The sequence below is a fragment of the Eumetopias jubatus genome, unplaced genomic scaffold (assembly GCF_037043125.1).
Source record: "Eumetopias jubatus isolate StellerSeaLion01/CBP00866 unplaced genomic scaffold, mEumJub1_p1.0 scaffold_3, whole genome shotgun sequence".
Classification (NCBI taxonomy): domain Eukaryota; kingdom Metazoa; phylum Chordata; class Mammalia; order Carnivora; family Otariidae; genus Eumetopias; species Eumetopias jubatus.
This window is the reverse complement of record NW_028274809.1, coordinates 45,201,236-45,215,726: the sequence shown is the minus strand read 5'-3', so window position 1 is coordinate 45,215,726 and position 14,491 is coordinate 45,201,236.

The window sequence follows — 14,491 nt, the reverse complement described above, 5'->3', positions numbered from 1 at the left end:
TTCAATATCCAATGGTTTTCAACTACTCCAGAAGATTCAAAACCTGTCAAAGAGTAAAATACTAATTTTTTCTCCAAGTTCTATCTTGAGTTTATCCTATCTAATTAATAGAGTCAGTTAATCAAACATTTGAAGACACGCCATTTCATGCTTAAACCTTCTAGGGATGAAAGAAATAATTATCACTTTTCAGCCTCTAACTTCAAAAATCCAGATTACCTTTCACATGGTTTTATTATTAATCAAGGCAACTACCCAAGCAAATACTTTAATTTTCTTCAAGAGCTTCAAATCGTCAAAGATTGTCCTGAGACCTGAGCTCAGAACATTCAAACTGCAGATCTTAAAATTGTTCAATCAGTTCTAAGATTCTAGAACACGCTTAACTCAAGTGCCAGTATAATGAGACGGCGTGTGGGGAGCGGGGGTGGTTTGGTGAAGTAGCAAGATCTGTCCCATGGGAGTAGGGTATAGAAAGGAGAAGTGTGGACGGTGAGGAGGAAGAAAATAGGGCAGACTCTAGTCTTGGACGAGCCATAAATTATTTTAGGACATTGACCCAGAGAGATAGGTCTAGGGCAGGTAACTCATCAACATTCCTGAGTTGTTGGAGCCACCTGGCCAAGAGGGGCAAGCCCCCCTCATGGGTTATTCTGCTGATTGCTTTAAGCAAAATGATCCTTCTTAGCTGTTGCACGTGTCTGTCACGTGTACTGTCTAGTTATATAGCTTTCTGTTTAAGTTTCTTGAAGCAAGCGCCCTTGTCTTATAATAATCTGCACCACCATGCAACTGTGCCTGGCACAGAGCAATATGCAATAAAGGTTTGTTAAATTGATGAATAAATAAATTTTTACGATACTTCTTCAGTGTAACAAATCACAGAGAAAAGCACAAGTTCAAAACAGTTTCCTCTATTACTATTTAGATGATAGATAATAAGCAATCTATTACTTGATTAATACTTATAAAGGCATATGCTTAAGGAAAACGTTAACTCACCAACAGAAAATGCAAGATAAAGTCTTCTTATTTGGAGTATGCTGACATTTAAGTGGAATAAAACTCAGCATTTTAAATCGCTTAGTGTAGGATTAGTTCTGCTTTCTCATCTTTGCTAATCTTCATGTTTGTCACTGGCAGAGTCACACTCTATATTTATTCCACAACATTAGTTCATCTGCAAGCAAAATATGGTGCTTCCCCTGTTTGAGTTCTATTTCTGCTTCCTCTGCAACTCCCTCACCGTATCTACTAATGCTGCTTTTCACCCTTACTGTTCAAAAAACCATTTATTAGGAATAAAACATTTCCATTGGCCTTTATTATTCCCAAAACATGACAAGAAATGTTATGTTATGGAATCTTACAGCAAACTTCACACTTGACAAAAATGGAAACTTCAGAAACTTACATAAATCTCCCACAGTCATATATACGTCAAAGCTGCTATCAATAAGACGTAAATGGAGCTCAAAAGAGGATTGATGCAGGAGAAATAGATTTGATATCAGGAGCTGAGGGACCATTGGTAATTGTTGACACTCTGGCAATACGTGAAATGACTAACTCAGGGAGAGGACATGGAGAAGAAAGAATGACAAGTAAATCCTGGGTGAATCCTGGGTGATTAAAAATGTTTAATATGAAGAAGCAGGAAGAATGAGAGAAACCAAGAAAGAACAATTAAAAAGGTAAGAGAACAAAGAAAAAGAAAGTCAATAGTGTAGTTGTTATAAAGAAGCCAAGGAAGGTGAAAACTGAAAAAGAGTTTGTGGATTTGTCAATGATAAAGTTACCGGTAATCCTAACCAATGCATTTGCTAAGGAGTTGTGGAGATAGAAGTCAATTTGCAAAGAGATCAGGGAGTTAAAGAGAGCAAATATAGACAACATAGATCTTACGTGAATTTTGTGTCCAAAAAAAAAAAAAAGAAGAGAGATAAAGCAGAAGTTTGAGGTGGAAGCAAAATCAAGAGAAGATTTTTTTAAGTCTCTTTTGGCTGGAGGGAGGAGACAAAGTGCAGAATGTGAAGCCACCGGTAACTGATTGAACAAAGTCCTGAAGGGGAAAGGGAAGGATTCCCTAAGGGGGAAGGGAAGGATTGCCTTAGGGAGACAGAATGAAAGGAGGAGGTGGTGGGTGAAGTTACTAATGCTGGAAGGACAGGGAAGGGAAATAAATGAGATTAATTTTATCCATGATTTAAGAGATATAGTCACACACTTAGAATGAGAAGATGTATAATAAGATAAAGAGTCACAGAAAATCTGACAATATTTGGGGCCATCCCAGTGGAGAAAAAGAAAGCAAAGGTGGCCTGGAAGCATTAAGTGCCCAGAGGGAGGGTGGGAATCACCATAAATTCCTCCATTTTCCTAACAACGCAGGGTCAGCAAGTTCCCTGTCCACCACAGCTCTGGGAATCAAACACTCTTATAAGAGAAGGTTGAAGATGAAAAGTGCAGATGGGCCAGGTTGGGGGTGACACACTCTAGGACATCAGCTACGCACAACATACAGCAGTAGTTTCAAAACCAGGTGCAATCCTTAAGTTGTGAGACCAAGTGAAGCCTTCCCTGGGGCGCCTGGGTGGCTCAGTCCGTCAAGCCTCTAACTCTTGATTTGGGTCAGGTCGTGATCTCAGGGTCATGATCTCAGGGTCGTGGGATTGAGTCCCACCTCGGGGCTCCACACTCAGTGCAGAGTTTGCTTGTTCCTCTCACTCTCTCCTCTCTCTTTCTCTCAAATAAACAAATAAATAAATAAAATCTTAAAAAAAAAAAGTGAAGCCCTCCTTGTATCATTACCCTTTCCACACTACATCTACCCCTCCTTCTTCCCAGGGGATGTACATCCTTCATTTTCCTTTTCTTTCTCCTCACCTATTTTTCTCAAACCCCTCTCGTGGTATGCCATTTATAAAAATCACAGCTGAAAAAGACTTATGAGTCATCTTCAAATCCAAACATGACATGGTTGGAGAATATTTTATTTTTATTCCACTTTGTTGGAGGTCAAAGTGCCAGGTTCTTAAGCCAGTCACAAGCGTGCGTTCACTCCTGAGGACTGCAAAGCAAGGGATCCTATGACGGAAACACTTGACAATGAGGAAGCACTTTGTGATATGACTGGGTTACTAATCAGAACTTCTAATTTTGAAATTTTCCTTAAAAATCCCATATTCTAGCACTCCTCTCTATCTATATATATACATATGGATTAAAAATCATTTTAAATAAACTTACATTTGTGAATGAAATGGAAAGTTATGTTTTCAAGTCCCTTCCCCCCATCCACCCATACACACATTTAACTTTTAAAATGACCAGTTTCTCATTAATTCAATCCTTTCTCTGACAATTTGGGTAATTCAGAAATGAGCTAAATTTAAATTTTCCCTTTTGCATATTTTTGAAGAAGTCAATTAATAGAGTAAACACAATTTTAAGGACATTTTCTACTTGAATGTGTAAACCATATTAAAGTTTGGAGTAAATAGGTGCCAATGGTAAGTTTTCTATGGTAAGGTGATTCAGCACAACATTGCCTAACTCAGAGTTGCTGATTATCTTTCTATATTCCTTAAAGCAGGCCCTCCACTAGAACACACATTAACCTAGATCCAGGTCCTGTCTCTATCTGAAAGCAATACAATTGCATTCCTATTTAAATATTTTTTAAACTTCACTTTAAAATGTTTATTACTGAAGTAAAGTTATTATTATATGTTACATTAGTTTCAGGTATACAACCTGATGATTAAATATGTCACTGATTCAAGTGGTTCGGTAATTCTAATCAGTCTCAGTCATAATTACTTACTGTTTTACTAGGCAGTTGACCCTTGAACAACACAGGTTTGAACTGCATGGGTCCACTTATATGTAAATTTTTTTCAGTAAATACAGTAGAGTACTGTAAATGCTTTTTCTCTTTCCTATGATTTTGTTTTCTCTAGTTTAATTTATTGTAGGAATACAGTACATAATATGCAGTGTATAATACATATAACAATCAAAATGTGTGTTAATTGATTCTATGTTATACGTAAGGCATCTGCCAGCAGTAGGGTATTAGTAGTTAAGTTTTGGGGGACTCAAAAGTTATATACAGATTTTTGATGGTGCAGGTGTCTGGGTCCCTAACCTCCACAATGTTCAAGGGTCAAGTGTAATTTCATATTTATTTTACTTTTATCTTTTAAAGTATAAATTAATTTTATTCCCATGACCTTTCTGAAAATAAAAATTTAGTTCACCCGTGTCAGTCTAGAATGCTTTCTTTTGCTTCAGACCAGAGGTAGTATTTCAAAAGGAACTGTTTTCAAGAGCTATGACAGTTCCTGTCACATAGCTGAGTGAAAAGGAAGAAAAATCTCTACTAGGCAACATTTTTAAAGGCTACTATGAGATATTCTGTCTATTTAAAAGTAAAAAAAAAAATCTACTTAAACAATTTTTTTCTATTTGTATTTTGTGTTAATTCTGACTAGGCGTCTAAGTTATTTATTGACATATATAATTGTTAAATAGAACTTTACTGTATATTGACCTTACTTGAAATAATAACTTTCCCTTTTATTTCAGTGTCATTGTCTAAAAGTGACCTCTCTAAATTTGTAGTTTCTAGAATCTTTGCTTATTCTATTTTTTATAGAATGGTCTGATGCTTATAATTCTCTCAGTTATGCCACACACTTATTCATGTTACAACTGTATATTGAGGACATGTTATTATCTAGGCATGCACTGTGCTAGATGTAATGATCCAGAATGCACTCTACTCTGGAGGAGCTCACATGGGGGTGAAGGATCCGATCAGGTAAAGAGATTCTGCATGAAGCAAGATGACTTTATTTATTCACTTTTTTAAAGATTTTATTTGTGGGGCACCTGGGTGGCTCAGTCAGTTAAATGTCTGATTCTTGGTTTCAGCTCAGGTCATGATCTCAGGGTCTTGAGATCAAGGCCCAAGTTGGGCTCTGTGCTCAGCAGGGAGCCTACCTCTCTCTTTCCTCCCTCCCTCTACCCCTCCCCCATGTGCACTCTCTTTCTCTCTCTAAAACAAATAAAATCTTTTAGATTTTATTTGTAAGTAATCTCTACACTGGACATGGGGCTCAAACTCAACAACCTCAAGATCAAGAGTCGAGCCCTCCACCAACTGAGCCAGCCAGCTGCACCTGCATCAGGCCGGATGACTTTATAAGAATAGAAGTAGGTGGCCGTGAGCAGAGCACCTACCACAGTGTGCTGAGATCAGCATACAGAACTGTTTTTCAGGGGAGGCAAGGCTGAGCTGAGTCCTAAAAGAAAAGGCCTTGAAGATCCCTCACATGTGGAGCTGCCTCTGTGAGGCGGGGGGAGGCCTGCCAGCACAGGCACAGGCCTGGGGATGTGCCCTGGCTGACTGTGATCAGGGAACGCGAGAGAGTCTGTATGGCCAGATGTTCAGCTGTGCAAGAGAAGGGCAGGGACTCATGCTCCCTGAATTTATAGTTACCTGAAGACTGGACTTTAATCCTAAATTCAAATTGCTTCAACATGGAAAAAAGTTTGTATATAAGAGTTCGACCAAAGTCATAGCTCCTCTGTTCTTGAATACAAGATGAGAAATGGTCTCAAAGTAGTTCATTCACTTTGGGAAAGGAAAAGTTCAAAGAGCAAAATTTTACACTGTGGAGCCCTTCTGAGGAGGAATGGTATATTCATCAGAGGAAGTAGAGGTGCAGTGAGCTTGTGGGTTGAGAGAGAAGGGGATGGAGTTCAGGACTACAAAGTTCTTTCTTTGTCTAGCTCCTGGGGTGATTTCGAAGGGTTGTCCCAGAGAGGTTTTCTAGTAATGAAGGGAAGTCATATGAGGGGCTATTTCCTTCTTGATTATTTTACTTTTAACCCAACAAATAAGAAGATTTCCATGACACTCCAAAAGAAGTTAAACTGCCTGAGGAAAATCTGACATCTGCAAATCAGTGTAAACTAGCTATCTTATACTTTGCATGAGTAATAAATTAAAAGAACAGCCAAGCAGAACATGGTGGGTGAGGAAGGAGGGGAAAAAAAAAAAAAAAAAAGCAAAACCAGAAGCCTGGGCTGAAGATAAAAACCTGATAAAATCATTTTTTCAAAGAATGCCTAGAGCTTGGAGTTGAAGGTTGGCCTTGTCAACTTCTTAAGTCTCTAATTCTTCTCAAGAAAAATGTGATGAATAGATAAGAGTAATTTATAATGAGCATTTCAGTAGTTGCTTATAAAGTACTTAAAGGTGCTTAAGAGCTGTTCTTTTTAAATCTTTAAATGTTTGGGTATGCTATTAATTTATGTTATAAAGAAGATGACTGACTGAGCAAATGTACACATTGGTCCAGTCAATTATCAAAACCTCAAAGTAGTAGAATCTAAACCAATGAGGCTATCCTGATGAGTGTTGACTCCACTACTAATTTAGTATTTGAAGCTATATTTAAAAGCAAAAACCTATTACCTTTTATATGAGGCTTCATCAGTTATTAATTAAAGATTACGCATTCTTACACATAAATAAATATATACAAGGCTTCACTTTAAGACAAAAAAAAAAAAAAAACCCACCACACTATAAATAGACTATAAAGCATGGCGAACCTCCCTAGCCAATTTTGCAATAGGCACTCCCTGTTGCAAAAACATTCCAGCCATAAAAGTCAGTCATGTTAGGAAGCGTCAAGGGTTCTGACTGCTGCAGAGGCTGAGCTCCTCTCTGGGTCTAGGAATCCCAGCTCTGGCTGGAAGCCAAGTCAGGAATCACTGGGAAGCTCTGGAAATCTACAAATCCAAAAAAAATCTCTCTCAGATATTCCGAATTATAAGTCCTGAGTTGAGTTCTAGAGACAGCCCACTCAAAACATGAGTGAGGCTCTAACAACGCTTGCTGAGGGAGTAAATCAGTATACCTGGTTGGTGATTTCAAAACCTAATCTAAAGCATTGCCTCCAAATTAAGAATTAATGCTCTAAGACAAACATAAATCTGTAAAATTATTATTGTACTCTGCTACCTTAGTAAGACCTTTCAGCGTACTTTGACTCTTGCAGTTTTTTTTTTTTAAGATTTTATTTATTTATTTGAGAGAGAGAGAGAGAAAGACAGAACATGAGCAGGGGGAGGGGCAGAGGGAGAAGCAGACTCGCCACTGAGCAGGGAGCCTGACACAGGGCTCCATCCTGGGACCCTGGAATCATGACCGGAGCCAAAGGCAGATGCTTCACCGACTGAGCCACCCAGGCGCCCCAACTCTTTTAGTTCTTAAGGGCAATATTAAATGCGATATTGTCTTTGTCTAGTAGAAATGTAGTCACTATTTTATAGGTAGGAAACATGAAGCCAGAGAAGTAAGGAATTTTCCCTACATCACACAGTGAATAAATGACAGTACCTAGAAAAAACAATAATATAGCTAACATTTTTGATCACCATTTTTAATTCTTTACATGACTTTTGTGTTTATTTGATTCTCCAACCTACATGGAGGTACTTTTCATTTTAGATGTGAGGAAAGGAAGCACAGAGTGACTATATAACTTCTCCAAAGTCATACACAGCTAGTAAATATGGAGGCAGAAGTGAAATTCAGTCAGCCTAACTTCACAGTCCATGCTCAAAACTACTTCACCCTCATACTTTATTTCTCTATCTACTTCCCCATAGTAACAGTTTGTGGGTATCTTGTCTATCAGACACCCTAAGCGAACTCCTTGTAGAGTATGTCCTCCCACTAGTCCTCCCTCAAAGGCAAAAAAAAAAAAAAAACCCATCAGAGTACCTTTTGGGGGGAACAATCTGTGACCCAGGATCTGCCTAGAGAAGGCAGCCCCATTAGCCACAATTCCCCTCATAGCCTGTGTGGTCCAGTGCCTCAGTGCTCCCAGGTCTCCTGACCCCACCAGCTCCCAGGTCTCCTGACCCCACCAGCTCCCAGATCTCCTGACCTCACTCGCTTTCAGGTGAGTTGTATCCAGGCATTCTTTCCATGTACGCAGTTGTTTGTTTGGAAGAATCATAATAACGTATTTCAACTATCCATCTGTTGCTTAAATCCCCTCTATGATATTCTTGCCCAATGTTCTGGAAAGTTGAAACTTCCCAGGATAGCTCATTCCATCTTTGGATAGCTTTAACTGAGAAATTTCTTTCTCATGTGGAGATAAAATCTGTTTGTAGCTTCCTTCTATTTTTCCCAGTTAAAACCTTTAGGTCTAATCTGTTTTTTTTTCCTATTTCGAGCATTTAATAAAGGCTACAGGCCATTTCTGGGCCATGGTAGAGCCCCTCAGGAGCATGATAGTCTGTGGGCCTTAAGCATAAACACCCTCTTCAATAACAAGCCTTCAAGTGCCGTAAGGGAAAGAGTACTCTTCCCTCGTGTACCTTGTACCGTGTCCAAGTCCAGGCACTTGCGGTCTTCTCTCCCCGCTGAACGGCATCTGCTTAGATTTTGGCCATTCCTTTCAGTCCATGGAGACCTTTCTGAATCCCAGTTCTGTGATCTAAGGTATTCACGTTCCCTCCTTCAAGTCACTTTTAGGCTCGAGCAGCATGCTCCAGTGTTTTCACCATAGCCACTGTCAAAGATACGGGCCAGGAAAGCTGGACACAAAGCACCAACTGAAGATATCACCTGAGGGGGGAGGGGGAATGCCCACTATATTTTTTGCAAAGATTGTATACTGGAACTTAAGTCCACAATACACAAGGAAGTGTGCACATTTAACAAATAGAGTATAATCAGATGCAGTTAACTTTATCCCCCAAAGAGATCTACTTTTGTTCTGATTTCTCCAAGGTTGGATTAGGTCAGGAATTGGACTAACCAACTCAGAGGATAGGAAAACACATGAAAGCCTCATGATTGAGGGGCTAGGTACTGATTGCAAAACTTTCTTTTACAGCTTAGCAGATGACCTTAGGAAACACAAGTATTTGGGTTTCCAGGTCTAAAGTCCCCCAAAATTCTAGCCTCCCTAAATAGAGTGGCTATCCAGTGACTGTCTCTATGGCTAGAAGGATTCTCATGGCCAGTAACTTTACAAAGGCCATGTTGGGGATTAGGCTTTTTAAACCTAATTTACTTGTTTTAAAATAAATTTTTTTATGCTTCAAGGGTAGCTTTTACTTCTAGTGTTCTAGAGTTTTATAGACAGGTTCACAACAACTCTGTTCATGTACTTTCTAGATTTTGTAAATTAAATCATATCCCTTCTAGCATTTGGCATTTCAGAACTAAGTGTTTTAATGTAGCCGGCATTGTGGAAGAAGATTGAAAAATATTTAAGTCAGGGGATCCCACTCTGTCATTAACTACCCAAGTGACCACAGACAAGTTTATTATCCTTTCTGGGCCTCTTATTTCTCATGTACAGTAGGAGGGATCAGGGTTGCATCTTTCCTAAGGTCTCTTCTAGTTTTCAAAATTTTGTTATTAGTCTAATTCCATTAAATTAGAAGGCTGTACTGAGGCATCAGAACAAAGACAAACTGTGGTATCTGGATTCTTTTCTGTGCCTTAAACTTCAAGCCTGCAAGTATGATTTTAATACACAAGGCCTATCACACAACATAATTTCACTGTTACCTGTAATGCCCAGTAAATCACAGGATACAATCCCTCTAATCCAACAGTTCCCAAATTTGGTGGCTCATTGGGAGCACCGAGGGAATTTTAAAAAACTGCCGATGCCTGGATCTCACTCCCAAATGTTCTAATTTAATCGGTAAGGAGTAAGACCACCTGCACCGGCAGGATTATAAAAACTTCTCCAATTTAGAACCAGTGCTCCAACCCATAGTTCTCAATTCTGAATGCATGCCAGAATCACCTGATAATTTTTCAAAACCTGCCAACGCCTAGGTCCACTTTCAGATTCTAATTCATTAGGTTTATTCTCATTCAATTGGCATTGACATGTTTTAAAAGTGTCGAGGTGGGGGCGCCTGGGTGGCTCAGTCCGTTAAGCAGACGACTCTTTGTTTCGGCTCAAGTCATGATCTCATGATCAAGCCCCGAGTCAGGCTCTGCGCTCAGTGTGGATTCTCTCTCCTTCTCCCTCATGCTCTCTCTCTCTTTCAAATAAATAAATAAAACCTTAAAAAAAAAAAAAGTGTCAGGGTGATTGTAGTATGAAGACAGAGCTGGGAACTACTTCTCTAATCTCTACCCCACAAGTTCTTTCTATTTGGTCATCCTGGCCTCCTACCCATCCCACACTGGCCACTCATCAAATGAAAAACCTTTGACCTAATTACAAGGTACAGCTCCGCCTCCATTATATCAACCTGGTGCCCTAACTTCCCGCTTGTCCTCCAGGATCATAACCTCTTATCTTGTCACTTACCCGTGCTCCCTGTTCTGTGACCATACTTGCCCAGCAGTGGTCTCTCAATGCTTCTTTCAGATTGTTAGTCCCAGTTCTTAATTTCCATATGCTTTATTCACCAATTCTCCCTAGAACTTTGTTCACTATTCCAAACTTCCTCTGCGTCTTGGATTATCCGGATCAAATTTCTCCTATGATCCCAACTAACTACCGTTGAAAGGAATCTAAAGGAGATACCAAACTGAAAACAAATCTGCCAATTATTGCCAACAATTAACCAAACGCTAGGCCTATATAGCAAGAGAATTGCAACACACACACACACACACACACACAAATGATTTATAATACTTTATCCATTCAACATTTGTTTCAGTTCTGGCCAGGCACCTTGAAAAAACACAGGGATTAGCCTTGAGAAAGCACAAGTTGAGAACAGTAAATTATCAAAGGAATTGAGGACTTACCAAAAGAAGATGAAAGCAAAGATTAGAACTTTAGTCTGGAGAGATGATGAAAGTGTAAATCATTTTGAAATGGGGAGTGAAACAATATTATTTTCTCAAATATGAATCATAGAAGCTGAGAGAACAACATTTTAGGAAAAATGAGAGGTAATACTTCATAGTAATTATAAAACAAAATTCTAAGGAGCTTATGTAGGGTAAAAATAAACAAGCTCTTTGAAGTCCTAGATAAATTTGATGAATGAGATATAATGGGTTTTTCAGAAAGTAAGAAAATAAATACCTAACATTGGGGAAGAACATTACAAGTTTTTTAAACACCTTCATATGCATGGTCTTATTTAAATTTTATAAAAAATCAGAAGTTAGAGCTGTTCTGAGTACATTCTGAATATTTTGAAGCCGGTATTGTAAAGGCATCCATCATCTTCCACATATCTCCTTTCAGACACTAACTGAAATACAATCCGGTGCCGTGTTTACTTTAGTGGCGTTTATAGCCTTATGGCCAGAGACAGATTTGCCATGAGGCTAATGAAGCTTGAAGCCTTAAGCCTTTCTCTTGTAAGGCCTCTTTCCAAGCCTTAAGATGAGCCCTGGCAATTCGTTTCCTTGGTCATATGCTTTTGGGTAATAGCAAACATAAATTACCGTAATTTGTTGGGATTTCCCTTTTCATTATATTTACTTTTGTACATACTCTGTTTTGGTCATTTTCTAATCTTTTTCTGAAGTACGGAATATGGGTCCCCTCCTGCTTCTGACCCATTTTTACTAAGTCCTAGTGTCCTGCTAACCATGGCAAGGCCATTAATATCCTTCCTGGTTGTCCTTTAACCCTCCTTCCTCATCAACACTCAGCCTTCGAGCTCCAGCTGGTCCTTGCCCTCTCTCCTCAGCGCTCTCCCTCATTTCTGATGCCAGATCCTCACAGAGCATGTCTTCTCAAGGAGACCCAGAGTATCAGGTAAAGCTTGTCAGCTATTCCTTTTCTCTCCCAGTGTTCTGTCCCTGTACCATTTCTCCTCCTTTTCCTCAACTTTGAAGAACTCCTCCTCTGGAGCTCTCCGTGCCTCCTCTCTCGGGTCAGCCACCCTCTCTTCTCCTGCCCCTCCAGGCCCTTCTTGCCACCTGGGAGCACACTCAGCACTTACAGCACTTACCGTCTCACTTAGGGGTTTCTCTCATCTACATTTCCATTCCTTGACCAAAGGGAAAAAAACACACTAAATACTGAAAGTGTCTTTTATCCTGAGCCTTTTTGGCATAAGCACCCCAGAAGGAAGGAAGGAAAGATTTGTGGCAAGGGCTCCTCGGCCAACCTTGCGAGCAGTGCTTTCCCCACTGGAGGAGATGTTGCCAAAATAGTCACTGGAAAATGTGAAAAACAAAACAAAAAAAAAAACAAGCGGCACCATGGTTTCTCCTTTCAGCAACTGTGGGTTAGTGCACCTGGAGTTCTAACGTCAGCCTGAGCTACCAGAGAGCGCAGTCTGAGGATATGTGTCAACCGAGGCCTGCATCACACACATGCTCACAACCAAAGAGCCTGGGTCAGAAGTGTCTGTTAGGCAGGACTGATTTCAGGATTTTGGCCATGAAATAAAGTCCACTGTGTCAGCTCTGAACTACCCATGCACCATAGGAAAGGGCAAATGTTTATTTTACCAAGATTTCAATAAAGTGGGCTTAAGCTCAGAGAGCTACAATACTTAGAAGTTTATCTAGAAGATATAATAATGAAATAGACTATCTCAGTCACTGAATATTTTAGTTATCATGGCTTTTTCTAGATTAACTAATATTAATTGGTGATTCTAGAAAATGTTTTTAAATTAAAAAAAATTTTTTTTTTTATTTGAGAGAGAGAGCACAAGTGGGAGGCAGGGGTAAGCAGAGGGAGAGGGAGAGGGAGAAGTAGATTCCCCACTGAGAAGGGAGCCTGATCCCAAGGACCCTGGGATCATGACCTGAGCTGAAGGCAGACACTTAACTGACTGAGCCACCCAGGTGCCCCTAGAAAATGTTTTCTTAAAAGTTATCATGTGAAGGTCTCTTAATTTTCCTCCCAGAAAAACTTCTAACAGTTTAAAGCAGATTTAAATAAAGATTTTAATAAAACAGCATTTAAAGGAGAGTCCTGGGCAGGATCAGCACTGTGGTTGAACAGAAACACACAGTCTGCCAAGAAAAAAAGAGCAAGCAATTTGAACTTTGCCTTAGATTTTAGTCTAGGAATTTACAGTACTTTAATGCTACATATTTTGTTCAACCTACAAAAACCCACAATGTTTATGGAAGCCCAGGAGAGCCAACTTCTTCTCAGTAAATATTCTCAGTATAATAAAACATTAATGCTGTGCTAAAATCACAAGTTTTCATATATTCAGAAGCAAACTGTGCGGATTTCCTGTGTGCAAAAGATGTAGTAATTCAAATAAATAAAATTATGGCTAAACATGTGACCCTAAATAGTTTTCACTGCTGCCATTTGTTAACTCCCCAGTACTAATTTAGCACCAGAGTACTGGTATATATCTCTGGCAAGAAAAAAAAACAACAGTATACAAATAATAACCAAATCCTGTGAATTCCTGGCAGTGCTAACATTTTTGACATATAATTGTTTTTAGTTAAATACATATGCCTTGATTTTCTCCTACCCGTCACGACTACCGTGGCCATTCACTTACTTTCAATAGTGCAGTGGTGAGCACTCCCTGAAAATGCTGCGTCACAGTCATGTGACACATTCATGCCGTCTCCTGCTTAGGGTTACCTGATGAAGAAAGCTCAGTCGCAGTTAGCTGAGTAATGACTGATATGGAACTTAGTCCACTACCAACATCAGCTATCTTTCACTTTTTCTTGAGCCGAGTTCTACAAAATTACACTGCTTCTGGCATGAGGAAACAACTGGCTTCCCCAAAATACAGGTCAGACTCCTGACAATCTTAGACTGGGGTTTACAGCATAACAAAAACTCAGTAAGAGACAGCCAAGATGGCCAAGCTGAAGACAATAACCAAAATGACAACACTTTCCTAAAAGGGTTGAACTAGTTTCTTAGAGTCATCACAGTAAAAGTGGACTAACATTCAGCAGACTCACCAATGCCACAGGGCATATGCAGACTGAAAAAGCATCGTAGTCCAAACGTCACGACACACAGCAGAAAAAGTTGGGCAGACTCACCTCCTTCCCAGCAGTAGAGAGGGCAGTCATCTTTCAAATATCAGAAAGACATCCCAGCACAGTGATACTCAAGCTAGTAAATATTTGTTCTAAAACATTAAAGAACAGTTTCCTATACCCCTTTGGGTCTTTTTTCTCACTGTACCTTGCTGTATTTTTACTTCTATTAGCTTTGTGTTGGCGTATAGTTGAATTTTATGCACTAATAAATAAATGATAGAAAGAAAATGAATAATATGGAATATAATATGGCTGAGTCTAATTCTTAAAATAAGGATTTTTAAGAAGGCTTGACTTGGGAGAATTGCCCAGAGGGGGAGCCCTGAGGGATGAGCTATTTTTATGGACCAAAAGAAGTTGTTATTAATTAACTGATTTATTCACTTATTCAACAAATATTTATTGACTATCTTTGCACACCAGGTATTGTCCTAAGTTACTATGATTCAGGGATCTACAGGACAGACCTGGACA